Source organism: Semicossyphus pulcher, unplaced genomic scaffold (assembly GCF_022749685.1).
Source record: "Semicossyphus pulcher isolate SPU_LCO1_2020_fin unplaced genomic scaffold, fSemPul1.0.p SCAF_16, whole genome shotgun sequence".
NCBI classification, from domain to species: domain Eukaryota; kingdom Metazoa; phylum Chordata; class Actinopteri; order Labriformes; family Labridae; genus Semicossyphus; species Semicossyphus pulcher.
In genome coordinates, this window is record NW_027211670.1 from 21,556,155 (window position 1) to 21,563,613 (window position 7,459).

Consider the following 7,459-nt stretch of genomic DNA (forward strand, 5'->3'; position numbering starts at 1 on the left):
GGCATGAAGTGTGCGCACACAGACGTCCAAATGTCATTTATCTACTATTTCTGTCTCCACTACATACATCTATTTTTCTAACTAGATAGGACGGTGGATAGAGTCGGAAATGTGGAAAGAGATGACATGCAGCTGAGGGTCTGCGTCCAGGACTAGGCCTATATACATGAGGCTCGCGCTCTAACCACTGAGCTAAACCGGCGGCCAAAATATATCCGATTTAACTACTAACCTTGAGGTATCACACAGATTTTATATTCTGGTGTTATTAATAGGGCAGCACGGTGGTGCAATGGTTGGCGCTGTCGCCTCACAGATAGAAGGTTCCTAATTCAAACCCCAGTTCGGACGTCATGGGCCTTTCTGTGTGGAGTTTGCATGTTCTCCTCGTGCATGCGTGGGTTCCCTCCAGGTACTCCAGCTTCCTCCCACAGCCCAAAGACTCGTCGTTGGGTTCACTGGTGACTCTAAATTGTCCATAGGCGTAAATGTGAGTGTGAAAGGTTGTCTGTCTCTATGTCAGCCCTGTCATTGACTTGTGATCAGTCCAGGGTGTACCTGTGCCAATGACAGCTGAAAACTCACGATAACTCAGTCAAAGGATATTCTGTGTGCTTTGCAAATCCAGCGCAGTCAAACACCCGTAACAGCTTGATAGGCCCCAGCCCCCCTGCTACCCTGAACAGGATAAGCGGTATAGATACTGGATGGATGGATGGATGGGTTATTAATAAACAAAAGAAACTTTGCTTCATTGAAATGCCACAAAAGCTACCAGCAGCCTGTTGCAGCACAGACCAAGAAGTCCCGCCTCTGACCAGGCAAAGAGCCAATTGTAGTTTAGGAATTTCGGGTGGCCAATGAGATTTCACGCAGGGCCCATGCCCCCCCTGGACACGCCCCTGAATCTCAGACGGCGTCTTTTGTTCTTTTTGCCCTTTTCTCTCTTAGACCAAAATAACTCATGGGTCTTCTTCATTGGACCATTAAATTCTCTTTCATACAAAGCTGTTAGCCGGACTGGTATCTACTTTTAAATCTCTTCTTATTTCACTGGGAGCAGTTTCAGTGTGAAGCCCCCACTCTTCCCTTTCTCCACCACATCAAGCCCCTCACAGACCCCTTACAAAGTCCTTTTCTTCTTTTCCAGCCCCTGTGGACCCAAAACTACGCCACTACACCCTGCTCTCCCCTGAGATTTTACTACTCGCAGCCATCAGACACAGAATTGAGGCTTCAACCACTGAGTAACCTACCTGCTAATAATGCCAGCAGAGAGAGACCTCCTCCTTATACTGCCTGGTGGTGCCACAATCACCGGGCAGGTGCAGCTGGAGACTAAATCAAGGATGACGTTGGGAAAGTCTTGCCATATGTTTTTATTATGAGCCAATACCGCAGCGTTTTGACTTCATTCAGTTTGGGGCTGAAATAAAAACACCAACTCATCACTGTGCATGAGATTCCACGCTTGGTCGGCCATGTTTGTCGTTTCTGTATGAAGCTGTTGTTGGATAACTTCAGTCCTTTTGTTGCAAACTTCTTTGGCAGTCAGTTTTGCTATTATTACTCCAAATCACGAAGCGTATATTTGCTGTCTGTTCCTAACGCTCTGACTGGAGACTGGAAAGAAGGCCGTCATATTTTCTGCTTCAGCCGCCTGGATGAGAGGAAGTGAGGACACTTGGACCAAACTGAAGACTATTACAAATTGTACGGGAGATTACACCAGTGGTAAATTGTCTCTTATTGTCTCTTTTATGTCGCCATACTGGTCCAAAGAGGCATCTGGCCTTGTTTTCTGAGTCTTAATCAGAATCAGGTTTTAACTGCTTTGATTGTCTTGAAATATTTCAGTCCTAACGTGGCCTCCATATGATCTCCTCTTTGTGTATATTTCATCCAATTTCAGAAATGTCCTGCTCAGATCTGACGCCCCTCTGAGTAGATTGGAGGGTTATTTGCGAAGGCAGCAGGAAAGAGGAAATGTGCAGCGATAAAGCAGCTCTATATAACATTTACAACAGTACACAACAATGATGCAACCGTTAGAAATCCTGAGTGCAAACAAAAAGTTTGTGATCATCTCCTGCAAAAAGATGGTGCTCGCGTCTCCGCACAGCTGCAGTAGAGTCAATCAGAGAGTGAAGAAAAAGTTCACTCAGCGTCACACTCTCACTCTCACAGGTGGGATTCTTCTGCACCTCAAGTTTACTCTGTGGAAATACTCTGAAGGCCGCAGCTGAAAAAACACTCGTGACAAATTGAGTGTCTTACGGGTGTTTGACTGCGCTGGATTTGCAAAGCACACAGAATGTCCTTTGACGTGAGTTTTCAGCGCAGATTTGGGTTTTGGAATCAGCCCCCTTTGATGGACATCCATCACACATTCATGCATATAAAGTGACCTTACTTTGACTTTACGTTCATATCGGTCTCCTTCAGCGGAGACAAAGCAGCACATTGTAGAGATACCTGTGTAATCACGAGCGTCTCTGGCGCCTCTTGCCTTTTGACCCCGCTTGTATTATCCACTCCACTCCGTCTCCGTCTTATCCAGAGTGAGGCCTGCAGGACTGTCAGCCTGCTCTAATTGTAAATGTACAGAATTATGAGATACTGTTAAACTGACCTTGGCAGGAGATGCCTTTCTTTACACGCAACACCTACGCTACATACAGACACACATCATTTAGTATCTGAGGTAATGTTCTGCAGAAAACCATGATGCATAGCAGACTGTAAGTGCTCATTCTCTTTCTGCTAATTGCCTTTTTTTGCTGATTGCATAAACACAGAACGGAGGTAGTGATGTATAGTGAGAAAATATGACAAGAACCAGACGTAACCTAATGAAAAGTATGCTGCATAATCATGCAAATAATAACAGTTGGAAAATCACAGCAGGGATTTAGAGCTGAAGTAAAATGTTATACACCGTTCAGCCAAAACATTACGACCACTGACAGGTGAAACACATTGATTATCTCAATACAATAGCACCTGTCAGCACCTGGGATATGTTAGGCAGCAAGCGATCTAGTCCTCGAAGTTGATGCAAGCGACTTTGACAAGGGCCAAATTGTGATGGCTCGACGACTGGGTCAGAGCATCTCCAAAGCTGCAGCTCTTGTGGGGTGTTCCCGGTCTGCAGCGGTCAGGACCTACCAAAAAGTGGTCGAAGGGACAGGGTCAAAGGGCAAAGGCTGCGAAGGTTGGCCCATGTGGTCCGATCCAACAGAGGAGCCAGCTCAAGCATCGCAGCTTGTTGCGTATGGGGCAGCGTGGTGGAAGACGGGTCAGGGAGGCATGTGGTCACGATGTTATAGCTGAGCGAGAGAGTTTGATAAGAACAGCACAATATCCAACAAAATCCTGAAGAAATAACGGACAAAAACTACAAAACAGAAGTAAATAAATTGTATATATTGCCATCATTTGTTTGGGGCGTGTGTGAGAGAGCTAGAATGAGATTAAATCAACAATCTAGGGGATAATAAAAAAGTGTAGACAAGTGAGTAATGAAACAGAGTGAGAGATAAGGGAGAAGAAATAAATAAACCAATAAAGAAATAATAATATTTTAGAGAAAGACAAAAAAGGAATCTTGAAAATGAAGCAGAAGATGACAGAAGATTAAAGGATGATTTCATTAACTCGATCTCGGGCAGCACAGACGGGAGAAGAGGGAGGCAGATAAATAAAGGGGAGGTAGAAAAATAAAATAAAATATGATAAATTAATCAAAACAAAAGAAAAATACAAGAGAAAAAAAAGAATTAAAAGTATGTAATAATTTCCCCTCCGCAGCTCGGCCCCAAACAAAGGAACCACAGACTTCTCAAGGCCGCGTCCTCTATTAGTCAAAACTCTGGCAGTAGTTTGGCACAGAGAGTTTCAGTCTGATTAACCTCTCTACTGTAACGCCTCAAACTTTACAGCTGGAGCCGCGCGGGGTTCATAAAGGAGCTGGGAGGCGTCACGTAAAGCAGCTCTGCGGATAAACGACGTCCACACACAGTATAATGGTGCCTTTGTGAGGCAGTGGCTGTAATGTGGAACTTCATCCGTCTGACTCGTCCGCTGGGGCCGAATTAGCTTTGTCATGCCGTCTCTGTGAGGTGCTGGATGCATTTATCACTTAGGCTGAAAATACTGTTAGCATATGGGTGTGTAAGTATGAGCTTATTAATATGGCTTTGATTGTGTGTGTGAGTGTGTTGTCTCTCAGTGAGAATTCCCCTGATGGTGCAAACAGTTTATAAATGCAAGTATCTCGCTTTGCCAGCGGATGTTTAATGAGTCACAAGATAAGTTTATCAGTGGAAACATATTTCTAGCTACTTCATTGTATCTTGTTTCTTATTGAATGTATTCAAAGTTCCCATGAAAGGCTCGCAGAGTGATTTTGATGACACATATTTACATGTTTTCCTGTTAAAACAGATGGATTGTCTTGGATGTTTGAAGCGGCAAAAAGCGCTGAAATGAGTTACCACCCCAGGTCAAATTTCAAACAAAAACATGGTGACTCATTCACCATTTACGCACGGCGGACATTTTTCTCTGATGCTACGCTCAAGTTGGGGAAGTTCGAAGCTTTTATAAATTGTGCTCCAGGATTCTTAAAACAGATAAATGTAGAAAATCTGACAATCCTTGACTTTCTGATTGATGAGCAAATGAAAGAAAATCAAGAGTGACAATCTGGAGGGACATTAGGAAAGCTTTAAAGAGGGGGGATTCTGCTGTTTCACATTTTAAGACATATAATGTTACAATGTTGGTTGTTCAGACTAAACGTGCGTGAAGTTTCAAATCTGTAGGTTGAAGTATGTCAGAGTAATCCCCAGGCTTCTCAGCTCAGTCTGCAGGCTGCCAGGTTTCACACAGTTTTTTCCACTTTGTGACATCACAAAGTGCAGCCTCAGCAGGCTTCGGAGAGCTGGCCAATCAGAAGACAGCAGGGCTTGTAGGGGCGGGGTTTCTTAAAGGAATAGAGCTGACTGAGTCGTTTCAGGCGGAGGCTGTGCGAGGGCCTGAGCTAAGCTAGTCCACAGGTATCATAATGTGAAGCTTGAAATTAGCATAATACCCCCCTTTTAGCAACATATTTGATAACTCATTAGTTCTCAACAGCTGATTTATAACAGCTGACGTAGGCACTGAACCAATTCCTAGCTGACATTACTGTTATCTTGCCAACATTAGCGCTAAATCAGTGAGGTATTTATGATTTACACCTTGTTTAACACACACTAACACAAAGTCAATGTTAGCTAGCAAGTGGTTGACTGCTAGCCGTTACAAATTTATAGAACAAGTACATACATTGAATTCAAAACATCACATTAGGTGTTAAAATTTCTAATAAATATAGTGAGTGGGCAGATTTTGAATTCTCAGCATGTGGGTGGAAAAACTCGGAACTGCACGGAGAGGGGCAGGAAAATCAAAAGGGTTAGCAAGAACGGGATGCTAACTCTAGCTAGCTTGCAGGCCCTGCATTCCAAACAATAACTGGGACTTCTGAAGAATTCATAGACATTGCAGTGAGACGCAAAAACTGGTATCATTGGACAAAAAGTTATCAAGTTATCTTGTTTCATCATTGGTGAGCCAGCTACTGAACTGCAGGTGAAGATATAGGTGGTAAAAAACCTTAAACATCTGCTTTGGTTTCATGCTAACCGTAGGTGAAAGGTAAATAAGCCTTGAATTATAATCTGTGACTTCATCTTTTCATTCCCATCATCTGTCATCCAAATCCCTACGCGTCACAGCCAGTCATTGATAAGTCATTAACACACATTTCTGCAGTAAAGTCGACAGGCTGTCGTAACCTGTTGTCTTTGTAATGAAAAATGACAATCGTGCACTTCCCTTTGATTGATTAGCGTTCGCAATTACTGCCTGGGCCACAGAGCTGCATGAAAAACAGCTCGCGTCCGCTACGCTGCGTGACATTTTAATCTACCGGCAGATTAATGGGACTGTGGGAGAGTGGAGAATATCCCACTATTGATTTTTGTCTGATGAATCAAATGCCTGCGTTTCAGTGACATGTTAACCATACATCTAGACGGGATGTCAGTTTTTAAGTGTGTGTATATAAAAGAGAGACTAGCTACAGTATGAATGTGAGAGATTCTGAGTGTGTGTGTGTGTCGGCATTCCTCGCTAAGAAAGGACACACACAGCGGCGTCTGCGCTCTGTAAACAAGCTCATCAGACGTCTCCTGTTCTCGGCCTTACTTCTATTAAAGCGGACCTGTTCACATATTTGTTTGCGGCTCGAGAAGAATCCTAAATTTTCTGGTGCCCGCTGAGAGGGAGAATGAAGACGGAGGTTCCTCGGGCCCCACTGATTTACTACTCAACTTTAATTGGGTTGTAAAATCAAATCCACAGTTGTTTCAGGAATGCCAAAATGTGATTCCCCGGCTTGTTTACAGGAGGAGCCGAGCAGTCAAGGACGAGGGGAGATAGTGAGTGAGAGAATGTGAGATAGTACGGGAGGAGGAGGCGAAGTGATGGTGGGAAAGCGGGAGATAAAGGGCTTGTTAAAGGGGAGGGAGCAGGAGGGAGAGGAGAGGAGGAAGTTGAACTAAGTTTGGCCCATCATTTACAGGCCTGTGCTGCTTCACTCTGATTAAAACCGCCTGTGATTTATTTCAGATCTGCCTCGGCATGAAACAAGCAGCAGCTCTGATGTGTGAGACAGAGGAAAGGGAGGCCCACACAGACAAACAGCCACTGTACAAACGCAGCTGCAGGATACGTACACATGTAGCAAAACAAGAACTGATGTTGAACTTGGAATTAACCGCCTGCAGAAGAGGGTTTACAACCCAAACGTTGCGGGCCTTTAACACATCCACAAACACAAACAGTGCATGTTTTCCCTCTCGTGTAGGGAAAATAAATGACGACGGCGAGGCAGAGTTTTTTCCGGCGGCGCTCCCTCTCTCTCCGAGCGGCTGGATGGACGGGGCGATGGAAGCTGAAGGGGATTTGAGGATTTTATCGTCGACGAGGGGCTAATTTGCACATGATTAAGAAAACACACAGTGTAAAGACTCTCAGCGACACAAGAGATCCAGAGGGGGAGTGCGGGCAGTGGAGAGGTTGACACTGGAAATGAAAAGGGGAAAGAGAAGGGGGGCGGACGTGGAGACAACAAACCTGCTCTGAAAGACTTAAAGTGAAGTACCTTAAAGCAGCATTCATTACGGTTGATTAGAGGCTCACAAAAGCCCCACAATTCTTAGGAATCTGGTACATAGAGGAGTCGATTACGCCAAATATTTATCTCCATCTAATCCTGGAATCATTAAAATGTCATTAGACAAGAATTCAATATTGAAAATCAATAGGAAAGCCGTTCTTCATGCGCGATGGCGGCTGCAGAATAAGCACACAGACATTTTTTACGTTCTAATGCTCCCGCTGAACTCCT